The 25,464-nt window shown below is 39.5% G+C and overlaps 1 protein-coding gene across 5 annotated transcripts in view; it reads left to right on the top strand.

The window, feature by feature from the left end:
* Window positions 1-2,723: 2,723 nt before the first annotated feature.
* The window catches only part of wge (BAH domain and coiled-coil containing protein winged eye), a 106,637-nt gene continuing 83,896 nt past the window's right edge, over window positions 2,724-25,464 (top strand). For 4 of the 5 annotated variants that reach the window (XM_089734219.1, XM_028181185.2, XM_028181184.2 and 1 more), the window contains exon 1: window positions 2,724-3,444. The gene's annotated coding sequence lies outside the window, so the exon portion shown is untranslated. The remainder of the gene's footprint in view (window positions 3,445-25,464) is intronic. The other variant, XM_089734218.1, reaches the window with a different exon arrangement.

Here is a 25,464-nt window from a genome sequence, read left to right as displayed (position 1 = left end):
TTATTTATTAAGATAACTTTTTCTCTAGGATTTCGATTATACGAAGCTGACGACCCATCTGATGTTAAGCGGTTAGGTCAATGCCGCCTTGACACAAGAGGACGAAATTGGTGGCTCAAAGATTTGGACTCATTCAAAGTAAACTTAACCTCCTATATATTTTTGTTTTCAAACCATTGATGCATTATGATAGTGCAGTACCTTAGTCAGTAATGGGGACGTAGGGGACTAATAATTTGACTAATGAGGATTCTGTAGGTGGATATAGGAGGTGTCCCACACACACTAGGCAAGATGGTTGCATTTAAATTAATGAAAAATAGTTTCTGTCAACTATTTGCCTAAAGTTCTAATACAATTGATTATTTATCATCATCGTCTCAGCCAACGGATTTTCAAATACTCCAGTCACGTATAAAGTTACAATATGTCGATTAGAAGCGATCCGTCTACATTAATGTCCCTTGACGCATTGCTGACGTCCATGGACAACGGTAACCTCTCACCATCAGGTGGGTCGTATACTCGTCTGCTTACAAGGGCAATAAAAAAATTAACAAAAACAATTCTAGCTTTGTATTGAAACGACCATGCACCGTTGAAAACTGTTTATTGATGAATATCAAAATAATCTCAACATCTTCCCCTTTCACAATGTAAGAGTGGTACAAGATGAACATAAAATCAAAGTTAATTATTATTAATTGGCATTCTGTTACTTCTACTACGAGTAGTAGGCGTAATAAATATGAGGTGATGAAGGTGATGATAAACTCGATCCATGATAATACTTAATGCCATCAAAATAATTAAGCCCAGAAAATATTTTGCCTTGGCCTCCTTGACCGATCAATTAAATAGTCGCCCTCGAAAAACCGATAGATTATATTACAACCTGTTTGTGGCTAATTAAAAAAAAAAGCCCAAAACAATCCACAAAAGGTCAAGGGATAACACGAGGGTATATTCGTCTCTTTCACGCACCGTGCTGTGGCACCACGATGGGGCAGGAAATAAAATCGTGCCATCTTCGTTCCACTCAGTAAATTGGTTATAGGCCTGTCTCGCTCCTAACAGAAATCGGTCGAATATTACATATTTTATCGCTGTTACTAAGTAATAATTATAACATTTAGTTCCTTGCCGATCTACAATTATATTTAAAAGACAAGGGCATTGTAAACGAATTTAAATTATAATACAAGATATTTCCTGAATCAGGTATGACAATGCTCACATTCCTAAAGCGGTTTAGTATTTATTTTTGCGTAAACAAACCTCGCAGGAATACAGAGACTATATAGATGTGGGTAGCCCTTAAGAAACCGTTTATGGCTCGAATAAACTTCGAACACATTTAGAATAGATAATAACAGAATTGGATGCCTAGATTGTAAGACCTACCTGCCTCTCTATGAACTGACTTACTGGCCTTGGGAGGCTCGGTAATTGACTAATAACTTAATGGTGATGATCGTTACATTATGTAATGTAATACATGGCGTCAATCTATTAACGCTATGAGGTTGCAGGCGGCTATGCACCACAAGAATGTGGCTAGTGGTAAATGATGTTGATGCTGATCTTGGTAGCGCTAGGGAAGGAGCCCTGAGGAGGGAAGGAAGCTAGGAAACTGCAAGGACCTACGTGCCCTCAGCACTCCTTCTAAAGGCCACGAAGATTTTTTTATTGCTTAGATGGCTGGACGAGCTCACAGCCCACCTGGTGCTAAGTGGCTACTGGAGCCCATAGACATCTAAAACGTAAATGCGCCATCCACCTTAAGATATAAGTCCTAAGGTATCAAGTATAGTTACAACGGCTGCCCCACCCTTCAAACCGAAACGGATTACTGCTTCACGGCAGAAATAGGCGGTGTGGTTGTGCCTACCCGCGCGGACTCACACTCCTGTGAGTCCTGACCTCCGTCCTACCACCGGTAAAAAGGTCAGGTCAACATTTCTCTCTGCCACAAGCTCCAGGTCCGATCATGGGTCGCAGACAGTTTTTTGTCAAATAGATTTACTGTCCAAGGTCTTGATGTACTTACTTATTATTGCATATTTCCAATTCTCACAGGAGATAATCGTTGGGACCAAAATTTCAAAACAAAACATATCGTCTTTTATGTCAGCTGCTTCGCCTTAAGATAGCGCGATTGCATCTTATATTTATGCCGAGCTTATCAAATACATACTAAATTTGATCACTTCTGGTTCGAGAACGGACTCCTTCCACTTCCACATAAGGTTAGTGCCTAGTGTGTGCACCGACTGTTAAGATAATGAAATCAAGTTTGATATTATCTTAAATATCGTGTATAACGCGTATGTGCTACAAGAAAATTGTGATCAAAACCTTGTCCATTCTAGGGTGTTTCACCCGATGCAAAATTGGAGTATCTTTGCAAATGGTATCTAATCGTTGTTACATTACAAATTGAAGTTCATTCATAAGAGTTCCGAAGCGGTAACGGTAAGGTCAGCTCGGTGTAGATTTTTTTTCCTTTAAACCGTTTTCAGAAACCTAGAAATAAGCAAAGTTTCGAAAGACCGTTGCTTCGTTTAGGGAATGGCGGAATCCTTACAATGCAGGTTGTATACAAAACTTGTTTGACGAGAATCGAGAAAAAAAGTGGCGGGCAAGTTCGCCTACAATAGCATTCCGCGCGGCGGCACCGCCCGCGCCCCGCCCCCCGGCCCCTGCCCGCGCGCCCCGCGGCCACCAGTCCGCCACCGAGCGTGCCCGCGTGTGACTGCATATCACGAAAATGTGCTTCCTTTCCAACAGACATCATAAACAAAACACTAAGTGAACCTATAAACTTACTTTTACCTTCACAATACAGTGAAAAATGTAACTGTACTTTGATTTAACAATTTATATTATATTTATGTTTATACTAAATCAAACGAGTTGATTTTAAAACAAAAAAAACGTACCTCTAATGGAATGCATTGAAAGATAGTAGAAACCGGTAATCTGTGTTGTGAAAAGTTTTGTTCCGGAAGATTCCCGTTTGTGCAAACACGGTTCTTACTTGTTATTGATTTTCGCGTCACTATTCTCGAACAGCTGTTTTAGGATCCGGAAGAGCGTACATTTCGGCTAAGTTATCGTACTTTAAAAATATGATCGGAAATTTCAAGTGAAGATTGTTGTGTGAAAAAACCATAGAAATGTGTAGGTGCTAAAATACCACTGATTCGAAAAAAAAAAACAGAGGATTCAATTTTATTGTAACTCGAAAAAAAAATTGTGATGTGGCCGTAGTGAATAGTGAAGTGTAACTGTAAGATTTTAAAATAAAAAGAAATCGAATAGTATATTTACGTCGGCAACGTATCGATAGAGTGCAGGATTTGCACCATCCGAATCGAGTGTAAAACTGTGAACTAAATATTGGATTTTCCTCGACATCTTGGATTTAAACCTGAAAATAAGGTAAAGACAATTTTATAATTGTAAATATATTAATATAGAAAAGCTTTTTAAATGGATTTCTGTGAGCGGCAACGCCGTTTTGATGTTGCCGCTACAAATAATAGGCCTAAACGTTCACCGGCTGAGACTGAGTGCAGAGCCACAAAACTATTTGTAAAACTATAATAAAACAAATAAATTAGAAGTAAATTTACAAACAACTCTGGGAAAATGAAATCCGATAAAAGTTAAAAGAAAGCTTTTATTAATATTCTCACTAGAAACTTAATTATCGATTTTATTCACAATTCGGATAATAAATCCATAATAGGTATCCAAATACTTTCTAATTTATTATTTTTTCACATTCACATTACTATTTTAATTCAGAACACCACTTTTTTAATGTTCGCATTGGCTTAAGGTTTATATTTGGCATGACGGGCTGACATGTTCAAAATTAGTAGACCTCCTTAAATAATTTAAAGCCAAAAAATATTTTATAGATCGTGCTTTTAAATTAAAAATGAAATAAATTTGAAAAGCATCCTTAACACAATGGCGAATAAGATATGAACTACGAACTACTTTACATATTCTGTTTAGTATTGAGGAGTTTCGCGAGTCGCACATGATTAAAATTTAAAACTAATTTTACATTTTTATTCTTTTAATTTATTTATTTTTTATTTATTACACTTCATGTAAAATTTACATTGGCGGACTTAATGCCTAAGGCATTCTCTACCAGTCAACCAAAGGTAGTGCAGAGTGAATAGTGGTATGTGCAATGAAATTTATATTAAGTTACAAATACATACACAAAAAAATACACACATACATACATACATATAATAGTTTATACAGTATTAAAAGGAATATATTACTTAATAAATTTTGTTATTTCCGAGGTTTTAATTGTTTTAAAGTTTTCGGGATAATTACCTGTCTAATAAAATAATTAAAGGAAAATTACACAGAATCTCAGGGTTTGGCAATTTGCTTGACTTGAAGATGAAAAATCCATCATAACGAGAAAATCCGATCTAGAAGCTACTGTGACAATTGGCACCCATACCATTTTAGCACTATTTAGAGAAAACAAATGTAAAGTTAACGTTAGCTACACAATGCATTTAAATTTTAAAAAATACCTAAATTTCATCAGAGATTTTAACTTCAGGACTGTGTAACTCCAGATCTCAAATACTGTTGGAAATTTTTACGCGTAAAGAAACGTAAATGAACTTTTTTTTTTTCAATATTATCAAAGAGGTACTAACACTGACAAATAAAACCTTAGTTTGTGCCCACGAAAAATGCGAAGGCCTCGAAACGTTAGAGATTGTAAAATTAAAATGATAAACTCGAGATGACGATAAAAGTGGCTTTATTCACGATTTTTATATCAACTTCTACTCTACACACGGAAGTTGACTCAAAGGACATTAAAGAAATGTAATGAATTAGGAAACACTATGGTCATCAAAATGTTGACAGATACATAAATTAAAATAATAACTGTTGTAATGGATTCATGTATCATATTCTATAAGGATTCATGTAATTAATTTTATCAGTTAAGTACTTATCTAATTAGTCTCTTTAACGTTTACAATTTACATTTCACATTCTGCGATGGGAATCAACTTTTGTAGGTACAATGCGTCCTCCTCCTCCTTGCGTCGATAATCATCAGTGCTGAGGGTCGTGGCCTCCTCTAATCACTTTCTCCTGCATCATCTTGCGCCATTCCTGCCTGTCCTCGGCTGTGTGGATAGCAACGTGGACTGAGGTATTGAGACTGGAGCGTATTTGGTCCGACCAGCGCGTACAATGCGTAATGACTGCCGGAAACATTAGGAATTGTTTACAATGTTATAGCATTATATGAGTCATCTAGATTACGGAATATATAGTACTAAGGACAAATAGACAGTAATGAGTCCTAGTTAACTTGATCTTCAGTTGTTTTATATATAACGGCGATCTAACTCTTCAAAATCCAATGTTCCTATTGTTCTACGGTAAACAAAGACGGGTTGCTGGTACCTACGTATAAGGCTCTTGGTTGGGACACAGCAATGTTAAGCCGGATCGAATTAATTAGAGTACATGTCCTTAAAAAGACTTAATGCACAATGCGAAAGTTTTACACAATTACGTTCTCTCATTTTTTACTAAAAGTTGTTAGTATCTGAGAATAGTAAATTATGAAATTATCATTAACATGATCTGAACCGTTTCGATTTACTATCGGTGAGCTAAGCCGAGCCAAATGATGTCATAGTTAATAAGGATAAGCGCTTTGCGACAGACGGGAATGGTTGTTCTATTACCAGTTATTATTCGCGGAAACCAGTCGGGAATCGGACATCCTCGCGGCGTAAACAGCACGACCATGGCTGGACGTCTAGATGGTCTTTTAGTTATATTGCTATGCAAAGCCTCACAATCCAATCTTATTTATTTTACCAATTGTACCCAAGAACAAAGGGAGTTTGCCTTCATTACCTTAATCGTAGGATCAAACTTGCAAATGTCTGATAGTAATTCTGGGCTTTCGAGCTAAAATTACTGTTGAAGCCATATAGAAGTCGTGCTTGGTCTTCGAAGACTTATGCTCTGAAAGCAAAAGCTCGATCTCACGGTGAATATTTTTCCCTATCTTTAACAGGGATGCTCGAGTAGTCCATCCGTTAACTTGACATAAAAGACAGCCGTTCATATTATCGATGTACCCCTTTTCTTATTGATCGTTTGGATCCTCTGCAGCAGGTGGAAACAGAGGCATTGGCTTCCTTTGCGTATTGTGCGGAAAATTTCGTGTAAAATGCGCCGAATTATAAGTGTTCCATGTCCTACTGTCTCCTTCCCACCCCCACCCTATCTACCCCCGTAGTAGAGCAATTGTTGTTATAAAGATTACACAATCTGGTGGATTTTATTTTAACTTAAATTTGATAAAACGCACGTTACAAAGATCTTTCGAAACGGCATACAAACAAAAAAATTAGGAACGCAATAATTCTCCTCGTCATGCTATGTATAATTGCTGATGATGCGTTGTGCAAATATTATACTAACGATATGCAATTTCTGCTCAGGTATTACACGTGACTCGTATTTTAACGTTGTAGTCAGCAAATAGCATCAGAATCAATGACCTGAGCAAAAGCATTTCTGTCAATATATTAGTGCTCATAGGCCTTGTGTATTCTCCTCTGATTTCACAGACGTAGAAATACATATGCATTGACACTAATATTATAAATACGACAGTAATTCTGTCTGTTAGGTACGTTTTGACGATCGCAGAATTGACAAACACATATTGACGAAATTCGGTATGGAAATAGTTTGAGGTCTTGGAGAGAATAGAGGGTATAGCTATTTTTCATTCCACTGCTCGGTGATCGAAGGGTCCATGCGGGTGCAGCTGCGAGAATAAGGCTAGTAATGGTAGAAATTATTATGACAAATAAATATCATTTGATTATTATATAGATTTAGTAGATCATTTGAAATCAGGGAGAGCTCATTTCGGAAATTACCGCGTGGATTACACAAAACGCGATTAAGCGCAACTTCATTATATGTGATGTCATTTGAGGCTAAATGAACTATGACTTTTACATAGTATATGATTAAAGCAATCTCTTGAAACGTAGTATGGATGAAAGATGCAGTGAACTTTGCCTCGGTGATGGGTGGTGGTATGAACAGGAAATAAAGGGACCATCTCAAATAATTCCGCAAAGCACTCCCCACGGAACAAATCGGGTATTAAACGACGAAGTTATTTTAGCATTGAAGAAACACTGCGATAAGTCCTTTATTAACTAATAAACGTAAACTAAGAAAACCGCTTTTTGTTCAGCGCATTTACAGCAGTTGTGTTTAGATGATGAGATGATTTGCAGCATCGAAAATGATCGAACAAGACTAATTTAATACTAATAAAGCTAACAGGACTGAAAAACAAAGACCGTTGCTTTTGATATATTGTAATAAAATTGAATAGGTGATTTTGACTACGGTTTTAAAGAAATATTATTTAAATTAAAAATTTTACATTGAAAATATTTATTTGTGCAGAAGAGGGACAAAAGATCACAATAGGACGAGCGTAGTGTCGAGACGATTGACTGGATATGCCCTGTACCTATCGAAGATTTTTTAAACACACTTTAGGACAACGAAGTCTATATCGCGTTCGTTGTAGCAGTCTTGAATACATGACAATAGGATCCATTATTAGGCAAACATTTGTCCAGCTCTTAATGATTAAGTACTCAGAATCCTGTATTCCTACGTATTTCTACATCTTGCGTAAGAGTATTGTGAGTACCATAGGTCGGAACCAGTGTGCTGCGTAATATTGGCGTGAAGCAATCACGCGTGACTCTAATGCTGAGATTTTCACATAATATCCCCAGATAGACGACAGTTTTCACGGTTCGTTGTTCATTCATTTCGATAACCACTTAGCTTCTGATGAGGCGACTAATAGACAAAGCTGCACGTTGTTATGTCGTGATGATTTACACATATTTCCTGGTACGTACATTTTGTTCTGTAAACATTATTAAGTGGCTCAAGGTGTGCTGTGCCGTTGGATCGGAAAGATTGCTAGTGTAAATGAGATGACAAGTGCGAAGGCGTAGAGTCAGGACGGACCATGTGTAAAACACAGCAGAACTTTATCAAATACAGCACAGCACGTTTCTAATAAATTACGAAGAAAATTCTGACATGTAAGTTCTTTTCGTATTATGTCAGCTGATAGTAATATATCTTTAAAATAATTATCTAGCTGATTAGTTTACAGTTATGTTATACCCGCGTAAAGTTTTTGACGCATTGCAGTTATATTTAGAAAAGCTGTAATAAATCCTAATCGCATTGTGGTTTTTTAAATTACGCGCCTTTTGGTTTGTGGTGTTTGTTTCTAGTTCTCCTGTGGACACCTGTGTGACTAAGGATTCATCCAGGGCAACTCATATTGGGATTGTAGCGGGCTTAGCTTAGACAGTCTGTGTCGAGTCGTCGCACAATAAACAGGTTGCAAACTGTAGTGTCTTATTAATAATTATCACCCTGCATAATATCACACACGCTCATATAAGTACAGACTCAACAGGATATTATCTCTCTTTACCGGAAAGTAAAAGAGATCCAATGGCCTGGAAGCAAAGAAAAAAGTATCTGCAATGACACCATAGTAAATTGAAATCTGAAGTCATCGTATCCCGAAAGACTATGCCTCTGGGGTTTAATACCACAGATACCAATTTTTGTAACGAAATACAGAAATTTAATTGTTGGCATGTACTTAAACACCGTGTAATAAATGTGATACTTGGAAATTTATATTGGAGAATGAGAAATTTTGGACCCAATCTCCAATATAAATAGTATGGCGAACGAAAGTATAGGTGTTTCAATAAGTTACTATTACAACTAATGACAAATGCCAATCTATGTGGAATTGTTCTGTGTGTTACACAGGTCTGTATACAGGTTGTAAGACAAAAATATTACCATTCAGACTACTAATAGACAAGAAACTGTTTGATAATTAGTGGTGACAAGGCATATTGAAAGCCCGCACGGGTAGGTACCTCAACTTTTCTGTCGCAAAGCAGTAATTCGTTCTGTTTTGAAGGGCGGGACAGCCGTTGAGGCGTCGAGGCTTGAAGAGACCTGTGCTCACTAGGGGACGCCTCATTCACGAAGCAGTTGCTCTTGAATTGTTAGGTCTCCTTCGGAGGCGCTCGGGCAGCTGCTAGGAAATCCCACCCCTCCTGGCTGAGCCTTTGCTCGCCAACCTGTCCTGGTGAAACTGGAAAGGTCTCCGGGACACCAGTAATCATTTAATCATGAAACAAAATTAGTGGACGTCTGTGGGCTGAAAGATAGATAGATTGAAAGGTATAACCAACCAAATTAGCTATCAGTCCCTACACTCACTAGTGCTTCAAATGTCTTAAGGTCGACATTTTATCTTGACTCCTGCAGGCACCTGGAATGAATCATCAATATTTGTAAACTGAAATCACTTGCGGTCAATATGTTCCTATCTTAGTTAATAAAAACAAAATTCTTCGATTTCATGACGAAAAAAAAAACGTATTTACACCAAATGCTCTGTTCTACATGGGGCTCGATGGGCGAATTAATCCACAGACACAGCCCACTGAGTTTCTCGCCGGATCTTCTCAGTGGGTCGCATTTTCGATCCGGTGGTAGATTCTGCGAAGCACTGCTCTTGCTAGGGCCAGTGTTAGCAACACTTTCGGTTTGAGCCCCATGAGGTCACCTACATGTTAGGGTGAAGCTGAAATAGCCTCTCAAGGCTATCAGCATAGGTAGGAAACAAAAAGTTCTGCAATGTATTTTGTTATGACAAAACAATTAACGAAAGCCTCTTATTGGTGTGATTGCTTCGTAAAATTATGAATAATATGTTGGTAGGTAGATGCAAAAAATCAAAGAACGCTGCTACCCATTCTCCCGGTAATTCCTTAGTCATCTTTTACAACCACAGTGCAGTTTTGGCCGACATCAAACAGTCGAAACTAGTGCAAAAGTTGTTGACTCTGAAGAGTTACGAACGCAAAAGTTGTCAACATTTTTTCGGTGCAGACTCGCCTTAAACGCGCAGTTAATTTTTGTCTTATTATTTACAAACCATTCAAAGCTAGTCTTTATGTGTATGTAGGCAAGTGCCACAGTTGCTCGTAACAAATGAACGCACTCGGAATGTGACGCGAACGGGGTGTTATGATTCAAACGATTTTAGATTTTAAGTCGATGCTTCTAAAGCGGATTATCTCTTGCTCTTTCTATAGTGAAGGGTCTTATTTTTCTATCGAAATTCGTCAATCGATTTTGAGATTAAACTTAAATAATTAAGGGTGAAAGTAGTATGCGGTTTGGTTTTTATAGGGTTTTTATGGTGGTCGGTGTGCAATCAGCTGTTGGGCACGCGTTGCGAACCCTCGGATGATGTCAGCCTCACACTGGAACGTTTCTATTAAAATCTTTAAATACTTCCAATATTTTCGGGCACAGTAAAGTTTGTGTGGGCCTCCCGATCTTATTCAATACTACCCGCTGACGATCGTAGTCCTTATATATTATACAGGGAAAAATAAAAACTAAACCATGATACGGATCCGAGATTGATGGTGGTCCAGACAGTGGGGACGGGCTATGTTCTGGTGGTTGGTGGTGAAATGGTAAAAGGGAATCGACAGAATCATCTTAAACAACTCCTCAGGAAATTCCCCGAAATGAATAAATCCTAAGAAAAGTGTGCTATTTAGTGGTAATTCTGTTCTGAATAATGGCTTAAAAATTTATTCTAGGAAGTATTGTTTGAGATGTTCCCATCTGTTCCCATCGCTGCGTTCATCAAAAGTGCGTTTCCAGAGATCAATCTTGCCGTACCTACTCGTTCGCTGTCATCAAACCCACATGTTTTGTATGACATGACTTCAAATGAGCTTTGAAGGGAGATTTGGCTCTACCCTAGCATTACTGATCAACGATCGTCGTTCACCATGATCAGGTTGACTACATACCTACTCCGCTGTCTTCGAAGATAATTAAATCTAATAAATGTAATCTTAAACGAAGAGAATTACAACCGTTTTAGATTAAAACAACGGTAACGTATTATCTATATCTCTACGTCATATACAATACTAGCCTTTGCCCGCGACTCCGTCCGCGTGAAATAGTTACTTTGGCATAACGCTAAATTTTACCCCCACTTCATTTACGTAGAAAGTGAAAATATTTTTGAATTATAGAATGTTAACGAGCAATTTAAACCCCTATTTTAAAACATTCTTTATTGGTACTCCACCTGTATTGGTCTTACTGTGATGTTATATAGCTTTTTTTTTTTTATTGCTTAGGTAGGTGGACGAGCTCACAGCCCACCTGATGTTAAGTGGTTACTGGAGCCCATAGACATCCACAACGTAAATGCGCCACCCACCTTGAGATACAAGTTCTAAGTTCTCAAGTATAGTAACGACGGCTGCCCCACCCTTCAAGCCGAAACGCATTACTGCTTCACGGCAGAAATAGGCAGGGTGGTGGTACCCACCCGCGCGGACTCACAAGAGGTCCTACCACCAGTAATTACGCAAATTATAATTTTGCGGGTTTCATTTTTATTACACAATGTGTTATTCCTTCACCGTGGAAGTCAATCGTAAACATTTGTCGAGTACGTATTTCATTTGAAAAATTGGTACCCGCCTGCGGGATTCGAACACCGGTGCATCGCTCAACACGAATGCACCGGACGTCTTATCCGTTAGGCCACGACGACTACAAAGCTTACAGCCTTCCTCAATAAATGGGTTATCTAACACTGAAAGAATTTTTGAAATCGGACCAGTAGTTCCTGAGATTAGCGCGTTCAAACAAACAAACCCTTCAGCTTTATAATATTAGTATAGAAAATAAAACTGGGCAATGTTAGTTTGTTTGCGGCGGTAACATGAGGTAGGCTGTGAACTGGTTCCCTTAATACTTAACACTTAATAAAAGATCCTTGCCTGGAACGAAACCATCAATCCGTGTGTGTGGTTTCACAGTGCGCGTGTATCCTTAATCCATAGGAAGCGATCCATCAGTCGTTATCGCGGAAGCACGACGGACATCGGGACATGCCGGCTTTTTTATTATTATTAAAACCTGGAGCGTAGATGTTGATGACGTCACGATTTGGGTTCCACAGCTAATGATTCTAACATTTTATTTTGGCTTAATTGCCGAGCACATGTGACATTTGGCCTGTTTAGAACAATTACATGTTTCATATGCAATGACCCGAAACACTTCAGCTCAATCTTCTCAGTGGGTCGCGATTCCGATCCGGTGGTAGATTCTGCGAAGCACTGCTCTTGCTAGGGCTAGTGTAAACAAATTCTCTTAGGTTGAACCCGTAAGCTCACCTACCCATCCGGACGTAGCTGGAATACCCCTAGCTAGGTAAGGAAAAAAGCTTCGGTTAATAATATGATTTCTATTATTTTTATTGCCTAGATGGGTGGACGAGCTCACAGCCCACCGGACTCCATAGACATGTACAACGTAAATGCCGCCACCCACCATGAGATGTAAGTTCTAAGGTCTCATTATGTTACAAAGGCTGCCCCACCCTACAAACCGAAACGCATTACTGCTTCACGGCAGAAATAGGTAGGGTGGTGGTATCTACCCGTGTGAACTCACAAGAGGTCCTACCACCAGAAACTGATTTTGCACGGTTCCATGCAATGATAGCTGCTGCTTAGTTGAATCATGGGACGCTTTTATTAGCTTCGTACGTACGTATATTTGGTTTTATATAACGGAATCTTTTAACATCATTTTCACTGACTTTAGGACTACTGAGTTACTTGTGCTCACGCATCAAAGACCAGTGACAGTATCAACACAATAGAAGTAACATATTAGTACAATCGTTACTTTGGTTCGCTAATTAAGAGTGTTTATTTGGTTTTTAAACAACATAAATATGTATGTAAATTGAATGTTCTATAACTGAGACACATTTCACGCTGGATGCTGAGGTTTAAGAATCGTGAATTTATTTACTAATCTTCATTAATATCAAAAGCCCGTCAAGATCTGCAAACTCTGCTGGATCTATGAGTCGACTCCAGTCTCTGAGGTCGCTACGCCGTCAATCTTAACCAATAAAAATTCATTGGAAACAAGAAAGGGATGGGAGATAGTTTCTGGAAGCTGCGAAGTAATAACCCTATGCTCGTCCAATAATAACGTGATGCGGGCGACGAAACAGGCCGAACAATTTTTACTTTATTTACGTGGTACAATGTCAGAAGCGATAGCGTTTTTATCGTTAATAATCAAAATGTGGCAAATTTATTATCCGGCTAGATTTTAGTACAGTGTGAGTGTGAAGTGTGAAAGTAGCCCAGTGATTAATAAATTAAAGAGCGGACGGTTAGCGTGGTATGGACATATGGTGCGTAGAGAGATGCATATGACTAGGAGATGTATGGAAATGGTAGTACAAGGTAAAGAGGGAAGAGGTCGACCGAAGAAGACATGGATGGAGTGTGTGAATGACGATGTGAGAGAAAAGAGGAGTGAGTGTTGAGATGACGGCTGATAGAAGAGAATGGAATAGAAAAAATCTCTATGCCGACCCCACCTAGTGGGATAAGACTGAGGCAAAAAATAGAAGATTTTGGAACATTTATGAAGTTTTATGTTATATGTGGATAGATGAGTTCTACGCACACCTGGTACAGAATAACTACCGGCATCCAAGTCGCCATAACCTTAATGCGGCTAATGTGGTAATAATCTGAATTGAATTACATAACGGTGGTTGTTTAAAAGGGGGATGGATGACTGCTTTACGGCAGAAATATGCAGTGCAGAAGTGCTTACCCACATGCGACCTTCAAATAGTAATCTTTTTATGTGTGAATCCGCGGTCTATGAAACATGAAACCGGTTTCTAGTGTTAGCCGTGATTTCACCTGGCCGCGAGTAGATATCTTTTCTTTCGTAGATATCTTTTCGCATTAAAAGTGTACAATTCCTAAAACTATTCGAAATTGAGTTAATATGCGGAGTGATTTGGTATCACCAGTATTTTTCTCATAAATACTGTCAAAAGAGCGTAGTTTAGTTTTAGTTTTTTTTTTTAGTTTACCTATATTTTGACTACTATTAACAAAATTAATACATAATTTTATCTTACTTTAAAAGACAGATAATGTCACTGGTAAAAAATAAAAAATAAATGTTGCAAAGATGATTAATATTGAAAATATCACATGTAAAACCCTTAAAACACTCTCCTGTAAAATTAGTAAGTTTTGAGATTATACAGTTTTAATGCGAGAAGATGATATGTGTCGTCGCACATCTTTACCATCAATATAATACCGATTGCATTAGAACAAAATAAGGTTTTATTATTAATTTCTTCTTAACGATTTTTTTTAAAATTGATTTGCTAAGAGCGGGAATGTCTCCGCTCCTCTTATAACTTGCCCCAGCCACTCCAGTAAATAACTTTAGAGGCCCGCGGAGGCAGTAAAACGGTGAGCAGTAAAACCGACCGTTCCCTCGCTTTACCGCTCATTGCCAGCCGCATATTCCGGACACTTAATATCTGAAATCACGTCTGCAGGATTCTTCGGTGCAACTTTTTATAATTGAAAACGAATTGTAAAACTTTGATAGTTAATTGCTGAGTTCCCATAGACACAGCCCACTGAGTTTCTCGCTGTATCTTCTCAGTGGGTCGCGTTTCCGAGCCAGTGGTAGATTCTGCGAAGCACCGCTCTTGCTAGGGCTAGTGTTAGCAACACTCCGGTTTGAACCCCGTGAGCTCACCTACACGTTAGGGTGAAGCTGAAATAGTCTCTCAAGGGTATCAGCATAGGTAGGGAAAAAGCTGATTATTCACATTCTTTCAAACATAAACGAGTAGATATATTAACTATGTACAATAACTATATTGTTTTTGTTGGGCAGAAGTCGGATTTTAAGGTTCGGAGTTAAGAGCTCGTTATTATTCCGTGGAATGAGACTCCAACCTCATGTCTCAAGATCGACGACTACAATATAGTCCATTGACAATGCCTGTTGACTTGCTAATCGATAAATCATAGCGTGTGCCGCCGTCTAGTCGATCAAAATATGAAAGTAAAGCATTTACTAAGATTTTCATTATTTGTTGTAATTAAAGATGTTTTTACGGTCGTCGTTGATTTATTAGTATGTTTTATAATTTCCGACGCTTTGATTACTTCAAAGTTTTCTTGGTCGCGGGCGGTCACAACACAAGTGACCGGCGCCACGTCACAATGTCGGGTAAGTGTTAGTCTCCGTAGAGACGTCATTTTTAGATTACTAGAGGTCCCGCAGTAGTCGAAATTCGACTATAATTAATTGGAATTGTAAGTTTGTACACTATTATGATTGTATTTTATACTTCTATAATCACAAATTTCGCCAAGACTACTCTATAAAAAATATTAACAAAGGCAAACAATATTTAATCTATTCTCAATTCGACAACAGACGCCAAAAACAAAAGTTTGACAATAAATAGTATGCATGCGTGTGTGCGTCAAATACATGGTATGTAGTGTGTGTAAGTTTTTCTTTATTGATTTAAAGTGTCTTTTATGCATTATTTAAAAAAAAAAATTAGCATTGTGCACTTCTTCTATATTCTCTATAAGTGTGGAAAATTTCATACTCCTCCGTCCGCGCAATTTTCGTAAAAAGGGATACAAAGTTTTTGATTCACGTATCATTTTTAGATTATGTCTACACAAAAAAGAAAACCTAGATAAGTTTAGGAGATGTAATTTTCAAACGATTGTCAAGTTCGGTACGGCTCAAGGATTGGTTTTGAAATTCTTCTGAGTTACCTCTTAGTTCACCTCTTTGATTAATAATAGGAACTTAAACTTCAAAGCAACGGTTGGTGAAAATTGACATCAGTAGTGAACTGCTCTTGCTAGGGCTAGTGTTTTTATTTATTTATTAACTAGCTGACCCGGCAGACTTCGTAGTGCCTCAATCGATAAATAAAAGACCTAAACTTTTGTATAAAATAAACTTGAAAGAACAAAAGGAATCCGTCCGACGGGGGCCACATCAAAGGAAAAACAAAATTGTTATTTTTATTTAATTCCGAGCATTTTCATATTTATTTACCTTTTAAACCTTCTCTGGACTTCCACAGATAATTCAAGACCAAAATTAGCCAATTCGGTCCAGCCGCTCTCGAGTTTTAGCGAGACTAACGAACAGCAATTCATTTTTATATATATAGATTAAAGATCGAAAAATCATGCGGTTCTGTTTGAAGAATTAGACAAACTATGTACATCTTTGACGCTAAATCTTGATTAGGGTACGGCACTGATGCTTTAGACTCCGGTAGCGACTAAACAGCAAGTGTACTAAATACGAAGAGGGTTCACGGGAAATTAATTTTAATGGTTTGTCCGCATCTACGAAATGGCCAAACCAATAAGAACCTCTGATAGCAAAATTACCCATCTAAAACAATAACATGATTAATTTAACCAATGGCCGATACTCTTAGCGGAGATGAAATTTAGTAGCTTTTTATAAAAGAGCTATTATTGTGAGATACATCCATACGAAATGAAGTAACGACGCGGGGAACGCCCAAATTTTACTAAAACCCGTTCAAACTAGTTCTTTACAGGAAAAACTATAGAACAGCGCTCTAGTCGCATTAGTTTACTTAAGGCGTCGACAACACCAATAAATATCGAAGAAATTACCATTAATACGTTGCTAAATCATATAAAGATACTTTTTACTGGTAGTGGGACCTCTTGTGAGTTCGCGCGGGTAGGCACCACCGCCCTGCCTATTTCTGCCGTGAAGCAGTAATGCGTTTCGGTTTGAAGGGTGGGGCAGCCGTTGTAACTGTACTTGAGACCTTAGAACTTATATTTTAAGATAGGTGGCGCATTTACGTTGTATATGTCTATGGGCTCCAGTAACCACTTAACATCAGGTGGGCTGTGAGCTCGTCCACCCATCTAAGTAATAAAAAAAACCTATTGCTTACGTAGTTCTTAGTATTTGCAGTTTATCAGTTTTGCAATAGTCAATAGTGTGTCACCTTGATCTTATGCATTAGATGACGTGATCAATCACATCGAATGCTTAGTTATGATGCATTAACTGAACGCTCGCAAACTGAAAGTCCTTGTCCGAAGGTCGTATTAATAATGGAAGTTATCTCGATGATCGGAGCGACGATAGCTTCTAAGCCCGATGCTCCGAACTTTCTCCCAGCGTAGTCTGCGTAACGTTTATTGCATAGTGGAACAACTTTACCTGGATTTTCTATACAAATATCCGATTCCTATAGAAACAAAACCAGGAATGATGGTCCTATGTATTGGTGGTGAATACGTGAATGTCGCCACCTCGATGCAGATACGCGTCTGCGACTTGTGCAAGAAGAACAATGGTCGAAGCAAAAAAAAATAACGTAGGTATATCTTAATACCATAGTTTCGAAAGAACACTGTACCGTTTCTGGTTTTCGGATAATTTTTTCATCATAATTTTTTCACGATTTAGCGTTGGAAGACGAACTCTGTTCGAATAGGTCAAACTATACTGAGACCTTATATCTCAAGGTGGGTGGCGCATTTACGTTGTAGATGTCCATGGGCTCCAGTAAGCACTTAACATCAGGTGGGCTGTGAGCTAGTCCACCCATCTTAACAATAAAAAAAAAATTGGTTCCCGATCATGACCATTGCATTGTGTCATCGATGCGGTCTCGTTGGGTGATTATCTCAAAGAAGATTAGTTTGTAAAGCAATTACGATGCGATAGATTTGCAATCATAAACAACCGTAAAGACGGTGCAGGCTCTCTGAATAAGTCGCACTATTTAGACATATTTATAACTTAATATTCCTAAGCGCAGTGGTGCTTATTGGGAGCTGGATGATGAATTTGAATAAATGTACACGAAATAAGATATCATGTTGTGAAAATATGTGGTTTTATTGTTATATATCTGGCTCCCGCCGCGAGTCGTCACTCTAACGAGATAAGATAAAATATGTATACCGTTTTTTTTAATAGTAAGCCTCTAAAAATTCTCCGCCTTCAAAATCTACCGAACGACTTCATTCTGTAGCCTTAATACGTTCTTTGCTATATTTTCATAGGTCTATAACTGGTTTCACGACGTACATAGAACCGGTCCCAGCGGGGCGCCTGCTTCGGTGTCGCGACCTTAAAACTAAAACGCAACGGAATAAATATTAGTAGACAACTTTTTTTAATTTTTAAATTGTCCCGACGCTATGTAGTTGAACTTTAACCCCATATATATAAAGTCGATGTGGCAATAAAACTTAACCGCCTGCTATAGTTTAAAAAACCGAATGAAGGCTATTTTGAAAGAGTACATGTTGATATGTTAGTTTACCTTCGCAGCTGCCGTCTGGTATTGTACTAAAGAGGAAAATTTCGTAAGCCAAGATGTTACAGTAAATAAACATAATATTTAATTTATAAGACACTCTTGTACTTTACCATACCAAAACACTTTTCTTTTTCTTTTTCCTACCTAAGCTGATAGCCTTGAGAGGCTATTTCAGCGTAACCTTAATTAGTAGGTGAGCTCACGGGGCTCGAACCGGAATGATGCTAACACTGACCCTAGCAAGAGCAGTGCTTCGCAGAATCTACCACCGGATCGGAAACGCGACTCACTGAGAAGACCTGGCGAGAAACTCAGTGGGCTGTATCTGTGGGTTAGTTCGCTCGTCGAGCGAGGTTCGACGAAGACGGTGACCGGAGCTTGTGGTACCTAAAAGCACCGTTAATGGATCGGGAGGATCCGAAATGACGTGTTTTGGGATACGTCCACTGTTTACCATTCAGTCTACAAGTTCGGGTATGTAGTTTCCAGCGGCCACGACAAGAGGGTTCTCATGTCGTGCCGCCTTCTCAAAGTGATAACAATCTACTTATTGCTTTCTTCAAACTATCTTGTATTCCGGTTTTCAAAACAGAATTGGCCGTTTCTGAGAATGGTTTACCTAACGATAGGAAATACTACTATCTACTAAAGACTTGTTCTCACCATCCTAACTCTCCCACCAAAATGAATTGTGGTTTAAGCTAATCTTTCTAATAACAAAAGCGGACAGAGACATTCAGATTATGGCTATCAATTCCAGTAATCACGTCACACCAAAATAGCCGAACAGATCTGCCTATCTTGGCCAATAAAATATGCAAGTCTTCGTAACGTACCTAAAAGCCGATGTGCATATTGACGTCAGTAAAAAGCCTTGCAAATCCCTTGCTTTCCCACAACTGGCCATTACATAATGCATATGAGTACCCACACCGCTATATACGTAGAATGTTAATGTTGAGCTTTATCTGTATCGGGGCATCAAGCTCAGCGAGCCGCAAGCGCTATTGTATGCATATCGGACGTAGATTAAACGTTAATAGATGAGTAATTAGGTGTTACATATAATGTTACGAAATATTGGATCAGAGCCTTCTAGACAGACATATTTCTACATTTAAAAGGAATTTCTCAGAAAATCAGAGATAGGGGTGGGTACAGACAGACATAAAGGGTGAGTGATCTTACCAAGCGATGTTACCGTCGCGTTAGCTTGACCTTGGTCGCATGCTAGGTCATCGAGTGCTTTGTATTTTAAAATAAACCTGCTTTAAAAACAGTTCTGCATACAAAGTTCATCCTACTCTTATGCTCTTTTATGATTCATACATATAAGAGAATTGGGCAGTCGGCCTGTACAGTTGTAAACAAGGGTGAATGGTTCCTATTCCTGCCTTGAAGCAGTTATGCGTTCTTGTTTGATATGTGGGACAGCAATACCACACAACTGAGATTGTCTCAAGATGGGTGGAATGTGATATTTATGGGTTCCGGCCGTCACCTAACTCCAACTGGACTTGTGCATTCATTCACCTCTTCAAGCAACAAACAGCCAGGCTTAGTATTATTTCCGAGAAAAAAGTCTGAGCTGAATTTTCATGATCGGCAGAATATATTAAACCTAAAACTATGTGTCCAAGATATAGACTATACATATGTTTGCTTTGCTTGGTATCGAATCGTGACAACCTACATGTGGTGCTGCTTAGCGTGGTACCATCACTGCCAATATCACTAGCATGTATAATCGCGTAGAAATGGCCGTTCTATCCCTCACTCTATGATCTCACTCACATCCGCAGATTGCGCTGCTCCGCGGTTCTTTTATCTGTGACGTCACTAATTAGCGATGAGTTTAATTAAATGTGGTCGTACCATAATTATTAAATTAGACACTAAACCCAAAAATAGAGCTTTTACCGCTTAAGTTCAACAACAAGTTCTTTAGTGAAACGATGGCTGATAAAGGCCATGGCTATTGACTACATTATAGCTACTATCATAAAAAAAACTTCATAGTAGGTTCGGGGTCATTGATTCGAGACCGGAAGTTTGCCTGTCAGCCTCAAAAATCGAAGTATTCATTCTATTTGGCCGAGTGGTTGGTTACTTTGTTTGGCACGTACGGTCTGGATGGCGCTTGTGACCAAATGAATATGAATGCTTCCTCTCCTAGTAACGTCACGACTGATCAATGAATCTCAAAGTATTCTCAAGAAAGGCGTGAAAAGGTTTTGTCACAGTGCCCTTCGTCGGCGGTAACATAATTCAAAGTAGACTTTTGTCATTCTGTTTTGCATTGCTTTGAGAAGACGCCCATTATTCTCATATCGAGTGATGCGAAATTTGGAACCTTCATATGATTAAATTTATTTTGAAATATAAAATTTATATATGTCGGAACATCAGTGGAAATAGCTTTGATTTATTAGATTGGATACGTCAGGTTAATTTACTGGGTCGAATCGGAGATGGCGGTGTGATCGTAATTGTTTATGGGTAGACTTTGTATTTATTCGTTCATTAGACAATGACGCATGGCAAGTGTCAGTTAATCTGTGGATGACGTGTGAAATTTCAAAAGTTAGTCTATAATAGTGGGGTGACTAGACAGTCATTTGAAAGAAGGCATTCTCTTTTGAGGCTCCATTGCGATCGCACGAATCTCTTGGATCATCGCGTTTCTAGTCTGCAATTACTGTATTGTGTTCTTATTTCGAGTCTAACCCCGACATTTAAATTATTTTTAGGTTGGACATGTCATGTGCTCACGGAAGTTTCACAATTACCCGCATTTACACGCGAAACAATGACAATACAATAACTTTATTACTTTGACCTTTTCTTTTCGGGTCGGGTGCCTAAACTCCTACGAGGTTCGCGTTCCCGGACTCGGTGGCCGAAGCAACTCTGACCTGACATCCTGGCCAGGGTCACAATTAAGTGTGTGTGTGTGTTTTAGTGTTTTATTGAAGTGAAACTTCTTTATCGACGTAGGGAGGAAAAAACGTATGTAACGTTTTTCGGTTACGCGCCATCTTAATTTCTTCCGTTATGCACCATGTTTATTTTATTTCTATTTAGTTTGTTATCAACAGATGTCGCAGCACGTAAATTCAACAATTCCTGAATCGCGGTGACGAGATGTTGATAGACGTTCTCGTATTTTTCTTGCTCAATCACACCTACCTGGCGTCGGGATACCGTGATCATGCAGGTGGTTCCCCCAGGGTGCGGCTGCTCCATTGCACTGCGGAGTGGTTGACCCTTGCGATTATTTTTGTATTTTATAAATTTCACTTCTACCGTGTGTGACTTGCACACACACACACATTCTTTTTTCCTATGTCTCATTTCATAAGATATAATTTCGCGTGACTCGTTTATTACATGTCTGCTCAGTCGGAGTCTACGTCAAACATTTTCGAGTTTCTCCGACGACTTCCTGTTTGTCGCCACTCGTTTACTTACACATTAACGCTAATACATTTATTATGATGTGTTTCATTCATACGCTCTACCACTGGAATGTGGATGTAGTTATTTTTTATTTACTTATGACGTCATGTTTTTCTTGAAGTATTAACGTTTTGAAGGCTTTGAAATTGGAAGCATTTGTAGACTTACATACATACGTCACACATAATTGAACGGCGAGGAAGCTGTCTGCTTTTAAGTGGTTATCGGAGCTTATAGACATCACCCACTTTGAGACATGAGTTCTAAGTGTCAGTTTTATAGTACCACGGCTGCCTCATCCTTCAAACCCAAACGCATAACACCTTCACGGCATAAAATAGCCAGGGCGGTGGTACCTACCCGTGCCGACTCACAAGTCGCCTTACCATGTGTAGAGCGTGTGAACCTAATAAAGAAAAAAAAAAAAAGCGCACGGAAATGGTTTTTATAAGACACACGCATTATTCTGTTTCAGACTGAGTGCTCTAAAACTGCACGAGGAAGTTAAATGACAACAGAAATAGCCTTGTTGTTTGATATGTGTGTTACACGCGCTCACTATCAACCCGTGTATGTGTAATAGAATATTATCGATTACTATGACAGTATAACAATACGCCACTACAGAGCTGGTCTGATGAACTAGAGGATGTACACCGGAACAATTGCCAGTCGAATCCACTCATGGGTTTTCATTGCGTTTGATTTCAACAACGTGTATGTTTGAAGTCGTGGCCTAAAGGATAAGACGTCCGGTACATACGTGTCGAGCGCACCGGTGTTCGAATCCCGCAGGCGGGTACTAATTTTTCTAATGAAATACGTACTCAACAAATGTTCACGATTGACTTCCACGGTGAAGGAATAACATCGTGTAGTAAAAATCAAACCCGCAAAATTATAATTTGCGTAATTACTGGTGGTAGAACGTCTTGTGAGTCCGCACGGGTAGGTACTACCATCCTGCCTATTTTTTGCCGTGAAGCAGTAATGCATTTCGGTTTGAAGGGTGGGGCAACCGCTGTACTATACTGAGAACTTAGAACTCATGTCTCAAGGTGGGTGGCGGCGTTTACGTTGTAGATGTCTATGGGCTCCAGTAACCATTTAATAGCCAGTGGGCCGTGAATTCGTCCACCCATCTAGGCAATAAAAAAAATGTTTACTATTTTTTTATATTTTTTATTTAGGAATTTACGTCGATGTCTCATTATTCGTGGCCAAAACTGAAAAGTTTCACGTCTCGTGTCGAATGGTACCGACAATGGACATAATAAGTCGATCAGACATTCCGAATTAAGCGTTCTAAAATATCTGTTGATATTCATCAGCTATCGCACACTTACGATCAAACCATCAAAACTTTCATGTGCCACCCACAAACGCCATAAAGAGATCTTACAGAACAAAACAAAATATATACGGAATTTCCGAATTTAACTTTTTTGATCACCAGCGAATTGGGTTGAAATTAGATTGGCGAAGTTAACCAACGGCAAACGTACTGTCGCTTAATAAGTTACTACATTTTGTTGATTAAAAGTATGACTTTAAGTTACTCTTATAAGGTTCAAAAATTTTTAGCAAAGAAATCGGGCTTCGAACTACAATTTACGGAATTTACATTTCTTATTGCGTACGAAATAAAGGAGAAATTGACTTGCATTTTTTGACGTGCGGGGCTTGTTATGCGCATGTGCGGTGAACCCAGAAACTTCGGGATCGGGACCTCGGAGTCAGAGCTTCGTTCTAAATTCAAATTTCTATTTCAGTAACCTTTCAGATGTCGAGGGTACCGCACGTCTGTTTTGTTTAAAATACGAAAAAAATATAAATATCTTTATCATAACATTTTCTTTCTTCTATTGAAATTATAAGGGACGAAATTTGTATCGTTTAAATACTCAACCAATCACAATCCCTTTGAACTTTATATTTGAGGGATGTTTAAGCATCGGGTAGGAATTGGTGTCGGGTACAAGTAATGTTATTATGAATGTGTTTCATTTCTTCTATAATTTGGGTCTCTGAAGTTAAATTAGAATGTAATATTATGAAAATGTAGATCAGTGCCTTGCTAAGCGATGAAAGGCAGCCCATTCACGGAAACTATTTCAAAACATAATTTCGTAAAAATGATTTCGTATGTAGCATTTGTATTTTAGCAACTAATTTAATTTTTATCATCGCAATGGTCGCCGCCAGAGTAGAGTTCATCGATATTAGAACCGCTACGTTCATCCACAATTTATTTTTCTATAGTAGTAAAGTATAGATAACTCAGTAGTGGCTTTTCTCCTACCTATTCTTATAACCTCGAGAAGCTATTTTAGCGTTGTGTGTGTGTGGTGTTTAACGGAGAGTATGGCTGGAGGTGGAGGATAACCTCACCTAGAAGTATGCCAAAGACCGGGTAAAGTAGAGTAGGAGAAGGTGGCGGAGTGGAGGAGAAGTTTAAGTAGGAAAGCAGATCTTGGCTCTAGAGCGGGAAAACGCTGGGAAGAAGAAGAAGAGTAGAGCATGGTGGGCATGACTTGTTCTGCCCTTCTTCTTAATACTGTTTAGTTGTGATAGGAAACCTTTAGTGTTGTCACTTACTGCGAAGAAGATATTTTTAATCGACAGAATGTTCGGATGTAGTACGTATTGTTCAGAAAATATGATTTAAGTGATCCAAGCTTCTCGGGGTGGGGTGGCGCTGGCGGTGTCTCTTGACATCGCCAACGCATTTAACACTCTGCCCTGGACCGTGATAGGGGGGGCACTGGAGAGGCATGGAGTGCCCCTCTACCTCCGCCGGCTGGTTGGGTCCTATTTGTGGGCCAGGTCGGTCGTATGTACCGGGTACGGTGGGACCCTTCATCGTTTTCCGGTCGTGCGTGGTGTTCCGCAGGGGTCGGTTCTCGGCCCCCTCTTGTGGAATATCGGGTACGACTGGGTGCTGAGGGGCGCCCTCCTCCCGGGCCTCCGCGTTATTTGTTACGCGGACGACACGTTGGTCGTGGCCCGGGGGGATGATTATAGGGGGCAGACTCCCTACAGACTCCCTAGAGTCTCGCCACAGCGGGAGTGGCCCTCGTCGTCGGAAGGATAAGGAGGCTGGGTCTCGACGTGGCGCTCAATAAATCCGAGGCTCTGTGGTTTCACGGGCCGCGGGGGGCGCCACCCGTTGACACCCACATCGTGGTTGGAGGCGTCCGGATAGGGGTCGGGGTGCAGTTGAAGTACCTCGGCCTCGTGTTGGACAGCCGGTGGGCTTTTCGTGCTCACTTTTCGGAGCTGGTCCCCCGATTGATGGGGACGGCCGGTTCTTTGAGCCGGCTGCTCCCGTATATTGGGGGACCGGATCAGGTTGTGCGCCGCCTCTACGCGGGGGTGGTGCGATCGATGGCCCTGTACGGTGCACCTGTGTGGGCTGAGCCGCGAAACCGGGCCACTATGGCTCGGTTCCTGCGCCGGCCGCAGCGCACCGTTGCCATCAGGGTCATTCGCGGATATCGCACCGTCTCCTTCGAGGCGGCGTGTGTTTTGGCGGGGACGCCGCCATGGGAGCTGGAGGCGGAGTC

The sequence above is a fragment of the Bombyx mandarina genome, chromosome 17 (assembly GCF_030267445.1).
Source record: "Bombyx mandarina strain Sakado chromosome 17, ASM3026744v2".
Classification (NCBI taxonomy): domain Eukaryota; kingdom Metazoa; phylum Arthropoda; class Insecta; order Lepidoptera; family Bombycidae; genus Bombyx; species Bombyx mandarina.
This window is presented reverse-complemented; position numbering and strand designations above follow the sequence as displayed.